The sequence below is a fragment of the Asparagus officinalis genome, chromosome 2 (assembly GCF_001876935.1).
Source record: "Asparagus officinalis chromosome 2, Aspof.V1, whole genome shotgun sequence".
In the NCBI taxonomy this organism is placed as follows: domain Eukaryota; kingdom Viridiplantae; phylum Streptophyta; class Magnoliopsida; order Asparagales; family Asparagaceae; genus Asparagus; species Asparagus officinalis.
The window spans coordinates 59,748,550-59,762,921 of record NC_033795.1 but is presented as its reverse complement, the minus strand read 5'-3'; the positions used below and the strand labels follow the sequence as shown (position 1 = coordinate 59,762,921).

The window sequence follows — 14,372 nt, the reverse complement described above, 5'->3', positions numbered from 1 at the left end:
GCGTTTCGAGGCGCGTGACTCTCGAAAGTCCGAAGAAGGTAATTCACTCTCAGAAGGAAATGTTATCGTCTGATGATGATTGCGTTATACCTGAGAAATTGTGCCAACACACGATAGGTTGCTCCGACTTTCAAACGGAAGAGCTGTACTATCGTGCTGGGGGTACGAGCAAAGCTAGAAAGAGAAGTCCTCGAAGGCTAGAAACTCAGTGCCCTTGTTCAAAGCTCATTCGGGCGGTACTGTCTAAGTGCAACTGCATCAAGACAGTCCCCGAAAGAATTTCGGTTTTCGAAAGGCTCACCACCGAAACGCCAAAACCAAGGCCTAGGCGTTTCCGACAAAGAAGAAGGGTAGTCGAGGAAGGAGAATTTCCGAGGGTCACCACGAATATGACCAGCAAAGGGACGTCGACACAGGAGAACCCCGAGTCAATTCCGGAAGTACCCCGGTGTGTAACCCGTCTGCAGTCCGGAGCCATCATACAAGGAACTTATGGTAGGGTTCGGACAAGATTACCGTCAGAAGATGAAGAATCGAATTCCTGTTCTGCTGTCGCATCAGACAATACAGTATCCAGCGAGGGATAACCCCGCGAGTCATTTATGATAAGCGCGGAACAAGTGGCCAAGATGCTCGAAGAAGCCATGGCTAAACAACAGGAGAGCTTCAGGTTCGAAATGCAGATGGCCATGCAGAGTATGAGAGAAATGCATGACCAACAAATTCAGGCACTGACGAACCAGCAAGGTGAACCAAGCCGCCGTAACCAGGTCGTTCAGGAAGAGGAGCACACGGATACGGATGAAGCTCACAATGCCAATAATCCTCCCGTCAATGCAGGGGGTGGTAATGAGGATGCTAGTCGTAATGCCACACTTCCGCCTCAGAACGAAAACATAGGCGAAAGTCTGAAGATCAAGAACCTCGAGAGCAAAATCAACACATTGATCTCCGCTCAAGAGATGAAGAAAACAGGCATTCACTGTCCATACCCAAGAGAGTGGGAATCGATCCTATATCCGGCGAAGTTCAACCTAATTAACTTCACGCCGTTTGATGGGAAGGGTTCGCCCAGTGTGCATGTGATTTATTTCAAATCACACCTGGGGGTAATCTCTGGCAATGAGCCTCTGATGGTGCGGTCATTCATCGGCACTCTTCGCGGAGCCGCCTTCGATTGGTATCGCCGCCTCAAGCCAGGTAGCGTGAACAGCTGGGACTATATGGAGACCAGGTTCCTCACCAATTTCTTCGACGACGATACCGAGATATCTATCGGATCATTGCTCGATGAGAAGTAGAAAGACGGGGAGTTAGTCGATACCTTCGTCAAAAGGTTCCGGAACAAGGCGATGAATTGTCGGGACCCGATCACTGAGGAATTCATTCTCCAGACTTGCCACAACAACCTTGCACTGGACGTGTTGGAAGCAATGGGAACAGCACCGTCTGACACTTGGAAAGACTTGAAGGTGCGCGGTGAACAAGCCGAACGCTTCCTCCGAAGGAAGAAGGCCGAGAGGAACCGACCGACGGTTAATCCGCTCAACTCAAACTTCGCCTCTCGTGGTAAGGGCAAGGCACCTGCAGCTGCTGATGGTACTAATCAAACGTCGCAACAGCAATCCCGGAGACAGCAGAAGACTTCGGATCACAGGCTCCAAAAAGAGTACTCTTTCAAGGACGAAGACGTTCCAGCCATCTTCGAATCCCTCCTTGAAATTAACAAGATCAAGCTACCACCTATCACAAATCAGGAGGAAGCTGACAACACGACGGATCCAAAGTACTGTGCATACCACAGGAGGGTCCTTCATCCCACCAACGATTGCTTTACTCTCAAGAATAGCATTCAGACCTTGGTTGAAGCCGGCGTCATATCGCTCAGATAAGCCAAATAAGAACGGCAAGACTCCAAAGAGTATACGAGTATAAACTGTTTTTCAATCCTCCAACAAGTGCATGAGGTTAAACTGCTTCCTTACATACTCCAACAGGTATATGAGTCTAAACTGTTTCCTTTCTTTCACGGAAAGTTCCTGGAGAATACCATGCTTGATATTCTTAAGGATAACCCGGACACCCAACTGAGTACAATACCATACCCAGTTTTGCAAAGGAAGCTGGGGGTGGATGATTCATGTAACGGGAAGTTCCCAAAAGAAATCCATATAGTGTATTCTTAGGGATAATCCGGTCACCACAGCAAGATGATGAATAAGAAACTCCCTTTCAAATTCTCACCGCGTCTGTGCACTCAACACTCTCATTGTTAGAGTCTGGACATAATATTCGGAATTGGTCAAACCTTTCTACAGTTAGGACCAAAACCAAAATCCCCTCTCGATTCCTCCAATGAACGAGAGGTCCACTTTCAAATCAAGTGATCAAACCTTCCTACAGTTAGGGTCACCTCAAACTCCCATTTGGCCAAACCTTCCTACAGTTAGGACAAAAACCACAATTCACTCTCGATAAACGAGGAATTCACCTTTAATTCGGTAATCCAACCTTCCGACAGTTAGGATTATCCGAATCTGTCCGATTCTCGGAGTGGAGATCCCACTTCTAGTTTCTTTTGCGCTGGAAATAGAATATAAAATTCTTCCTTTCCAGAATCAAGGAATAGAATATAAAATTCTTCCTTCCTTGTATTCGGGTTCGCCTTCACCCTAATAGAAGACCGGAAATAGAATATAAAATTCTTCCTTTCCCACACCAACCTTTTCCAAGAATTCATCAATCTAGGATTCATCCTAGGAAGTTTATCCCGAATCCTAAGCAGGGATAAGTCTGCGCCTAACACACGCTGCCGGTTTAGTCTTTTTCCGTAGAAAAAGACACCAGAGTTCGATTCTGGGGTATTCTATCCTGAAACCTAAGCAAGGATAAGTCTGCGCTTAACCCGCGCTGCCGGTTAGTTCCTAACCGTTAAAAAGAACACTCGTCCGCATATTCAACATCGCGGCAGGTTGTTATTAATAACACCAAAATCCATGCCTTACACGCATGGGGAATTTCATCCTGAATCCTAAGAAAGGATATGCCGACGCCTAACACGCGTCGCCGGTTTAGTCTTTCCCCGTAGAAAAAGACACCAGAGTTCGATTCTGGGGTATTTTATCCCGAAGCCTAAGGAGGGATAAGTCAACGTTTAATACACGTTGCTGGGTAGCCTATTCCCATGACAACGGCGAAGTCTATGTATTCAAAGTCATAGCAACAAGTCTTAGAGGATTCAGTCTCTAAGCACAACGTTACATGCGGAACGGATTTAGACAATTCGCATGCTAGCCCGACTCAAACGGTAGTCGGTAAAGGTTAATCAAATCCGTTAAAGGCTTGGGGTTAGCCAAAAATCCTAAAGTCAGCGCCTAACACGCGTCGCCGGGTAGTCTATTCCCGTGAGAAAGACGAAGTCTACGTATTCAATATCGTAGCACTAAGAGCGTTAACTCTCTTAGCACAACGTCACATGCGGAACGGATTTACATAATCCGCATGCTAGCCCGACTCAAACGGTAGTCGGTAAAGGCGCATCAAACCCGTTGATGGCTGAGGATTTGCCAAAAATCCTATAAATATGCGAGTCATTGACGCATCAACTTTATGAGTTGGTCTCGTGACTCGAGCATCCAACGACCTTGGGATAAGATCCATGCTCCAATTCCTTAAGAGCTTAAACCGTGTGTACTCCAGCAGACGTACGAGTATAAACTGTGTCAAATGCCGAACAGTGCATCATAATGAAGCCTGGACGCCGGACAACGCGTCGCAATGAAGCTCAAACGCCAGACAACGCGTTATAGATGAAGATTCAAGGTCAACGCCGGTCAACGTGTAACCCTAGGTCAACGCCAGTCAACGCGTTGCGATCAAAAGGTCAACGTACGACGGTCAAAACCCCAGGGTCGACGCCGGACAACGCGTAACCTTAGGTCAACGCCAGTCAACGCGTTGCGAGCAAAAATTCGAAACCCTAAGGTCAACGCCGGACAATGCGTAACCCTAGGTCAACGCCAGTCAACGCGTTGCGATCAAAAAGTCAACGTACGACGTTCAAAACCCTAAGGTCAACATCGAACACCGCGTAACCCTAGGTCAACGCCAGTCAACGCGTTACGATCAAAAAGTCAATGTACGACGTTCAAAACCCTAAGGTCAACACGTAACCCTAGGTCAACGCCTATCAATGCGTTGCAATGAAAGAATCAATACTCCGAAAAGTATACGAGTATAAACTGCTTCTTAATACTCCGAAAAGTATACGAGTATAAACTGCTTCTTGCGTAACCCTAGGTCAACGCCGATCAATGCGTTGCGACGAAAGAATCAATACTCCGAAAAGTATACGAGTATAAACTGCTTCTTAATACTCCGAAAAGTATACGAGTATAAACTGCTTCTTAATACTCCAATAAGGTATACGAGTATAAACTATTCCCTATTTTTGGTTGAGAAGTTCCTGGAGAATATTTTTTATAAATTTTCTTAAGGATAACTCAACAAACAACGCCGGACAACGCGTCGCAAATAAAGACTCAACGCCAACAATCGATGGTCAGCTAAAGATTAGAAAATCAGGAACCGACTTGAGGATTGAAGGAATCAAGAACGGAAGCCATTCCAAAGTCCCGTTACACCGACTGAAGGTTGGGACAATCATATCCAAAGTATTTCAGACTCTTCTATAAAAGAACGAGGCTGAAATACCTTGGAGGGGGTATCTGTAGGCGTATAAATTGCTTATAGGTCCCTTAGCATAGCTCGACACAAACCGACAAACCAACGAGGCGACGAGGTTGACGAATCGCACGCAAGCAACGGAATACATCCATTCGCGCGTGGGATCAAGCCAACAGTTCGGGGAATCAACGAGTCATTCAAACAAGAGCGGACTCTGATGAATCACGACCGAATCAAGATCAGTTTCGGACTCGAACCCAGAAGTGGATTTACTGCCAAAACAGGAATCAGATTTACTGCCAAATCAGATCAACAAATCACTTATCCGCTGGACCACCGCGAGGATCTAGATCCGGTCGAATCTACGCAGTCAGACGGATATTCACCAAGAAAATAATAGCCGGGAGCGATTAGTTCATCAAGGAAATAATCGTCAAATCCGGGATCAAAGGCCAAGCTTTGATCCGGGAGTATGCCCTGCATAGATCTGAGATCCGTCCTCTCGAACACCTGCCTTATTTCGGCTACTGGAGTCGCCGAGCACCAGATCTGGATGAACAAGTCCTCGAAGTCCCAAAGCTTGATCTTTTTAAGTTCTGAGTCTTGATCCAGCAGGGCTTCGCCTCTCCAAATTTTCAAACCTTTTCAAATGAACAACACATGACCTATTTATAGGCACCAGATCGTCTGCCAGGCACAGATCTGGCTGAGTGGCTCGGCCACAGGTGGCCGGCCACCCTAGGTGGCTCGGCTCATGTCGAGCCACCCTGGGGTGCTCGGCTTGGGCGAGCCACCTGAAGGAGCTCGGTTTTCGCGAGCTCTCAGGGTGTTTGGGTGTTCTGTGGTTTTGTTTCGTTGTAATCGTTTTTGTTTCGTTTGTGCGGTTGTTGATTTGGACTCTGATCTGTTGATCTTGATTTGCAGTGAATCTGATTCCTGTTTTGCAGTAAATCCACTTCTGGCGTTCGAGTCCGAAACTGTATCTTGATTCGGTCGTGGATTCATCAGGAGTCCGCTCTTGTTTGAATGACTCGGTTGAATTCCCCGAACCTTTTGCGGTTTGATCCCACGGTCTGCGAATGGATGTACATTCCGTTGCTTGCGCTTGCGCATTCGTCAACCTCGTCGCCTTCGTGGTTTGCGGTTGCTGTCGAGCTATGCTAAGGCGACCTATAAGCCAATTTATACGCCTAAACAGATACCCCTTCCAAGTTATTTCAGCTCGTTCTTTTATAGAAGAGTCTGAAATACTTATGGATATGCATTTGTCCGCAACCTCTCAGTCGGTACATGTAACGGACTATTGGAATGGCTTCCGTCTGTGATTCATTCAATACCTCCAGGCTATTCGCAGTGCTTACTGATCGATGTCAGTAAGAGTTCCGGTGCCCTGCATTTATTGTTCTGAACCTTTGCTCGGAATTATTAACTTGAAAGTCGATTCCCCTTTTGATTTTCTAATCTTTAGACTGACCATCGCATTGTTGCCGCCGCTTGAGTTTTTATTCGCGACGCGTTGCTCCGCGCGTCTAGTTTTTGTTGATTTATCTTGTAAGAAAGAAATTATAAAAAATAATTTCTCCAGGAACTTTCTCAAACAAAAATAGGAATAGTTTATACCTCGTATACCTTATTGCTATACCCGGAGTATTAAGAAGCAGTTATACTCGTATACTTTTCGGAGTATTAAAGAAGCAGTTATACTCGTATAACTTTTCGAGTATTGATTCCTTTCGTCCGGCAACGCACCTTTGTATCGGCGTTGACCTAGGGTTACGCGCGCTTGACGGCTTGACCCTATGGGTTTTGAACGTCGCTACATGTTTGAACTTTTTAGATCGTACACGCTTGAACTGGCGTTGACCTAGGGTTACGCGCGTGATTCGATGTTGACCTGTAGCGGCCTTTTGAACTTGCGATACGATTGACTTTTGATCGCAACGCGTTGACCTGCGCGTTGACCTAGGGCTTACGCCTTGTCCGGCGTTGACCTTAGGGGTTTGACGTCGTACGTTGACTTTTTATCGCAACGCGTTGACTGGCGCTTGACCTAGGCGCTTACGCATTGTCCGGCCGTTGCACCTTAGGGTTTTGAACGTCGTACGATTGATTTTGATCGCCAACGCGTGGGCTGGCGTTGACCTAAGTTACGCCGGTTGACCGACGTTGACCCTAGGGTTTCGAATGTCGCTTGGATGCTCAAGTCACGAGACCAACTAATGAAAGCTGATGCGTCACGTGACTTCGTATTATAGACGTTTTTGGCAAACCTCAGCCACTCAATGGTTTGATTGCAGCTTTACGACTACCGTTTGCAATCGGCTAGCATGCGGATTTATCTAAATCCGTTCCGCATGTTGACGTATGTGCTAAAGAGACGTTAACGGCCTCCTAGTGGCTCTCTAGATCTCGCGGTGGTCCACGGATAAACCCTGGCGCAGGCAAACAACCCACGCAAGCGAGCGACCGCAAAACAGGAGCTCGCGATTTGTTCGATAAAAGGAGAAAGTTGTAATATTTTTCTTTATTTTTGATTTCGTTGTAACCGGATCTTATAAAAAGACCGGATCTTTGTAACTCAAAAAGTTGTTATTTAAAGATAGCAATGGAATCAAAAATGAAGAAAGACACGATTTTTCCCGCGAACACAAGGCTTATTTAATTGTTGGACATAACGAGTTTTAAGCAGGAACATGAGCAATACGTGTTGCTTTTTAGAGCAGCACCCTGTTCACAATGTCGATAACAGGTTAATCTAGTTATAAATTTCTTCGAGAAGGTCTTCGTCCGACGAATATCTTTCATCTAGATGGCTATTACTTCCGTTTGTTTCACCATGAACATAACGCTACCTGTGTTTTTGAATGTATACTTTTTGTTAGGCTTTACAGTTCACATTTATTGTGATTATATCCTGGATCTTGTTCTAGGACTAGAATTGCAATTCTATTTCTCTACTGCAGTTTCGACTTACAAGTCTGCATTGGGATTCTCTTATATTGTCTTTGGGAGTTTACTAGGGGAAGGGAAGGGAAGATAAATTAGGAGGGAAGGAGAGAGAAAATATGATATCTTGTTTGGGAGTTTTATAAGGGGAAGGGAGAGAAATTTATTTCTTCATGTTTGAGAGTTTTAATAAAGGGAAGGAAGGGAAAAGAAGAGTTTTATAATTAAATGTCAACCGTTGATCCACAATGATGATAGAGGGCCAACACCAAGGCATGGTTTGGTAGTGGGTTTAATGAGAGGAGAGAAGGAGTAGTAGAGTGTAATGAGGTGGAGAGAAAGACACCCCTTTTAGACTTCTTGTTTGGTTGAAAGAAAAACGAGGGAAGGTACATTTCTTTTTCTTGTTTGGTTGGAGAGTTAGAAATGGGGAAGTGAGATGATGGATTATTTAAAGTACGATAAATATCCTCATGATTGAGAAATATTTATTTAGACAAGGGCCATTTTGAAAATTATGTAATATATATTGAGGGTCTAAAAGTCATTACAAGATAACTTTTTTAATCCCTCAATCACTGTTCACTATCCCCCCAATTTGAGGGGATTGTGAACGGTAATACCTTTAAGCTCCCTTCCCTCACCCCACCTCCTTTCTAGAAACCTCCTGCCAAAGGCATCATATTGTTTTGTCCCTCACCTCACCTCATTCCACCGCTTCCCATGTCAACCCTAAACTATTTCTAATCAATTCCCTTACCCTTTACACCTCAATTTGGGAGGAAGAAAATGACAATATTCATATGAAACTTTTCTGTACGCCACCCTCCAACACTTCCCTTAATAAAACTCCTAAATAAAGTTAAGTGTCCACTTCTATTTCCCTACCTTTTGCTACCCTTGATCCCTACACACCGTTAGTGCTCTTAATAAAACCCCTGTACTACTTTAATGTATCATATTTCATTTCACTGTTTATATGCAGAGAAAAACTATCATCTGTTGTCATCTAAGTTGCATGGAAACGGGTACGTCACGGGTACTAGTACGGGGCGGGTGCGGGTACGGGATATGACAAAACTGTAAAATATAGGGTACGGGGACACGACTACATATATATATTGAATTAATACTGTACATTAGATAAATTTTCCCCCTTCATGTGTCATTAGAATTAAAATTCCGATCACATTTTTGAGTTTCTTTTATCATATTGATTATCGTGAATTGTAAACTACTCATTTTTTTACTAGATATCTAAACGACCCATTAACTATATAGTTTTAAACTTAGGTATGGACTGAAACGAATCCGACTCGTATCTCATTAGTTTCAAAAGACGGATGTGAAGTGTAAGCTTTACGTCCAGGAAGTCTTTGATAAGTGTTTTAAATTAACACATATCGTATAATTGAGTACATGTTATAATAAATGCATGCATATATTCAAGAAGTGTCCATAAAGTTTGGGTACGGGAAAGTGTCGGGTACGTGTCCGATACGGGTACGACTTCATTATAGAAGTACCCGGGTAACATAGGTTGTCATTCTAAAATAATCTTTATTTAGGCCCTTGACAGAAAACACATGAATTAAGATCCAATAGTTTAGGAAATATTTCTTTCAAAAAATGCAGTTAGAGAGAAAAGATAGAATATTTAACTCAAAATTGGAGAGTTTTTTATGTTTTAGAATGATTGATCTCCATGTTAGATGGTCTAAGTTTCCAATCAAATGGTCTAGAGGGGCCAATCCACAGAGCCGTTATGCTTGACTTCACACATTTATTAATGCGGGTTGACTATTTTCTTTGTTTTTTGATATAACTTCCTTGATTTGGGTCCCGTCTTTAATTTAACAAGTGGTCTAAAAGCCATCTTGTTTTTTTTCGCATCAAGGTCCAATGTGACCTGTGACCTGAAAATATGCTACATCTTATTTGCATCTACAGTAACATCAAATGAGTGCTTAAGTATGGATGTTTTGTAAATATTTTTTTTAAAACTGTTACATTTTCCCCATAAAATGATCTCATCAAACTCTCTCTCCTTCCCTTCATAAAGGACATACCTATCGTAGATACAATATCTAAGACATGAAACTAATAACTAAAAGACTTGCATTAGTGCATTATTACATCTGAATCCTTCCCGTCCACATTTGTTTTTCTTTCTGACAATACTTTATATTTTGTTATTTTGATGGTTAACCATTCTCTCAGAGCAACTGCAAGTCGATCATGGTGTCTGGTTGGGGTCAGCTTCCTCTTCTTTCTTTTTTTCTGTAATTTTAAATTGGAACAATTTATCTCTATCCAAGTTTGTGTAGGGTTAACATACTCTTTACATTTATTAAAGTTACTCATCATCAAAGTTATCGATAGCAGATAGCGTCGCGTAGCGATGAGGCATCGCTAAGGCTATTTAGGGCTATTGCGGTAAAATAGCGGCAAAAAATATAAAATCAAATAGCGGTCTAATTTAGATATGTGTAAATACTAAAAAAGATTAAAAAAAATCTAGAAAAACTAAAATTACATATTTGATGATTTAAAGAGATCCTAAACATGAAATAGATATGTAATCATCACATAATACCAAAGACGACTGGAGGAGAAATCAAAGAGTCATCGTCTTCGACAAGATGAGCTGAGCGGTGAGAGGACCACCATAGGAGGAGCTCACGGAGAAGGAGGTGAGATGAAGTACTGAGTTAGGTGTCAGATGCTATGAGAGGCGGCAGGAGCACGCTAAAAATCGCGGGAGGCGGTCGAATGCAGTGGTTAAAGGTCGGGTTTAATTTTAAAAAATAAACCCCAAACCGCTTTTAAATAGCTATTGGTTGACCTTTTTTACGAACGGAAAGTGCATATTCCGCAACATGTCACCGCTATTGGACGATAGCGTAGCGGGAAGGGACCACTAACGCTATTAGCGCTGCTATTGCGGGGCTATTTACCGCTATTTATATCAATGCTCATCATCACACTATGAGTCTATGATCATCACCATCATTCACCCTTCTTCAATTCAAATGGGTTTTCATTCAAATTTTTTTTCATGTGGTGGTTTGGGAGTTTTTTCGGAAATTTTTGAGAAGTGGTGTCACTATATAATTATATTTATAATTAAAAATTTTAGAATTATCCCCAACGACTTCTTATGTTTTGAAAAAATTGCATCATTAGTAACATTATCAAATACATCTTTCTCAATATATGTCACTAAGAAATCATTGAGCCTATCATTACTCATTTTTTATTCCGTAATTTACTTTTTATCAACTTCATTGCAAAAAAGCTCTCTACCAGTTACCATAGTCATGGCCAAAATCCTCGAAAATCTTAAATTATATACATAAAAAAACAATAATAACTCACCACCAAAACGGATGAGAAGTTAGGGCGGAGGAAAAGGCGAACGAGTTATGGCAAAACCGAAAGATACTGGGTTGCGGATGATGCGAATAGCTGAAAAAAAACTAAAAAGTAGCAGATGCGGAAAAATAAAAGATTATTCGCGTTGATCCTAACTAGATTGCAACAGACTTTTTTAAGTTGGGTGGGGGCGGGTGGACACAAGGGTAGATCCAACTAGGGTTTTTGTGGAACCATTAGTCTAGTGAATGGGTTACTAGATGGGGGGATCTATTGACTCCTTTTGGATTTCTAATTGATCTTGGTCGAGTGGGATATGGGTCTCTTCGATTTTGTAGTGAGGTCACATGCCTATTAGATTGATAAAATTTTCTCATTGGTGGGTGTTTACTAAGGTGGGGGTCCTAGTATTCCTTGAGCAAAGTGGGGTCAAGTGACCCTGCTATGCTCAATGTGGATCCGCCTATGGCTGGGGGGGGGGTTGGGTTGCAGGAGTGTTCGCCAGTAGAGCATGACTTAATCGAGGATATGTTAACCCTTTCTAAGTTTGTGTCAAGTTTCCAACCAAGTCCATATATCTTCTAATAAGGAACATGCTATAGCGATTCCTGGTGACTAAACTAGCATTGGTTTATGATTCAAACTGCCTTTTAGTACTTCGATTTATTTATCTTTCTTTTTTTTTTCAGTAGATGGATGCTTCCTCTCAAGGGATTGAATCCTGAACTTCCTAACTTCTTTACTTCCCTACTTCCAAATCCCAACAAACTTCTTTAGCTCTGCATCACTTGCCTATTGGTTGGAGGTCTATCATTTGAGATGAGATGTCTCACATCTCGATGTTTCCTGAACATTGCATGTAATACTGGTGGAATTTTCTGAAAGGTCAGAATATGTATTTTTTCTTAGAGGTTGTGCAACAGTACAATTATGATTACTTGTCTGAAGGATGACAGAGGAAGTTTAGATGTTAGGAAACTAGGACTATATTGTACCTGTTGACCCTCCTTTGCCCCTTTCTCTCATTTAATAGAATAAGACAGTGATATCTTACTTGCATATCTTTTTTCTCTCATGTACTATTCGTGTTGACTGGTGCTTTGTATTTCTTAACTATGCAGATTATTATTGTTCTCTTTCTCACATCTAGCAGAGATCCAGGCATAATTCCCCGTAATGCACATCCTCCAGAACCAGAAGATGACGATGATGGCCCATCTATAGACTGGGTAAGAGCACAAGGTGGTGCACCAAGTTTGCCACCAGTTAAGGAGGTTGTTGTAAATGGCATTGTAGTCAAGGTGAAGTATTGTCATACATGCATGCTATATCGTCCGCCACGGTGCTCACACTGCTCTGTCTGCAATAATTGTGTGGAGCGCTTTGATCACCATTGCCCTTGGGTAGGGCAGTGTATTGGGAAGGTATGCACTGAGTTTACCTCATTCTTCCATTTCAAATTATTTTCCTGGGCAATTGAAAGTTTCTTGTGGGAGACTGAAAGCTCTAACTGTACCCTGACCATGAAGGCATAGAGCTGTTGAAAGCTCAAGTTTCTGCTGGTGTTGTAGTTACCTTCATTTTTTTAGCAGTGTGAGATGATCACTTTCTTCGAAAGCTTAAACTAAAGATCTGTCCATTAATGATGAGTATCAGACTTTTTATCATTCCCTCAGGTCTCAGAAGTCTATTTGCTACTTGGAAAGGCATCCATTAGAAAGATGATTTGCAGAATAGGAATAAATAAATTTACTTAAACGATCACCAGAAAACTGATCAGCTTACACCCAATGACCTATTGTAATGGATCCAGAACCTCTCCAGGTGAGTGGTAATTGGAGAGGGTTCAATTTCCCCAATCCTTACCATTCATGCAATTTCAAGGGATAAGATAAGGCCATTTAGGATTTCCACTAATTTGAAACACCACTATTGTCTTGAAAACCGCTATTGTGATAGTGGAAATCCTTCATGGTTCTACGTGGTCTTAACTCATCCCTTCAAATTGCAATGAATGGTAGAGATTGGGGTAAGTGGACCCTCGCCAATTACCACCTAATTGGAGAGGATTTGGATACTTATGTAACCTTGTGAATCAATGGACTGTGGGCTATGCAAAATGCTTAGTGTACGTAGAAACTTAAGTAGATGCATTGTGGATGATGATGCATGTTAAGTTATTTAAGATTCTTAACAACCAGCATTTATATGATTGCATAGATATGTGTTCAAAACTATTTTACTTGTGCTTATTACAGGACATTTATAAGCCAGAAGCACAGTCAAACTTGCTGAGAAAATATAATATATTTTTGATACTTTAGTATGGTACTGTACTCAGAACTATGTTAGTTGTGCTTATTCCAAGACATCTATAATCTAAAAGGTAAAGACAAACTTTCTGAAAATTTGTAGTTTTCTTTAAATATTTCAGGCAGGCAATTTCCAGTCTTCCCCTTCTTAAGGATCTTTCCTGTTTCAGGGGATTTTTTGAGGAATATCTTGCATTTGACATAACCAGTTTAGATTGTTTACTTGCCTTTTCAAGTTCTATGGTCTATCTTCCTCATCATTCACAGAAGCATGTATGTGTCTATTGACTACAGATTGTAATACAGTGGTGACATGGTCATTCTTCTACCGATTTCCATGGATTTGAAAATGTTCTAACTGAAGCAGATTGTGTCAAATTATTTTTTTTCCAGAAGCATATTAAGTTTAGTCTATGACACTAGGATACATTAGAAATTTTCCATCTGGAAAAAGTAAATAATGGATTATGTCACTAGTTTGTGGGCAAATCTTTCATGCTCGTCTTAAAGTTCATTAACGGTTTATTATAATTTCGTAGTGTATGATACTAGGGTACATTAGAAATTGTCTATCAGGAAAAAAGTAAATAATTGATTATGTCACTAGTTTGTTAACAAATCTTTCATGCTCGTCTTAAAGTCAATTAACTATTAATTATAATTTCTTATAGTTTACCAATTTTCCTTCCTTTTTTTTTGCTAAGCAAACACATGATTTGACAATGACACTCATCTTACTAGTTTAAGCTGTCAGGATTCAGAAGTAAGTTGGTGAACTAAATTCTAGGAAGATAACTTTAACCTATGTTAAATCTTTATCTTGCAGAGGAATTACCGCTTCTTCTACATGTTTGTGTCCTCCACCACAATGCTATGCCTATATGTATTCATCTTTTGCTGGATTAACCTCGTGAAGATCATGGGAGCACATCACTGTAACTTGTGGAAAGCCATTCTGAAATCACCTGCTTCTGCAGTTCTCATCATATATACATTTATAGCTGCCTGGTTTGTTGGTGGATTGACAGCCTTCCACACTTATTTAATCTGCAC

The 14,372-nt window shown here is 41.7% G+C and overlaps 1 pseudogene; it reads left to right on the top strand.

Annotated features, from left to right (window-relative positions):
* Window positions 1–14,372, top strand: part of LOC109831521 — a 20,671-nt pseudogene that overhangs the window by 5,551 nt on the left and 748 nt on the right.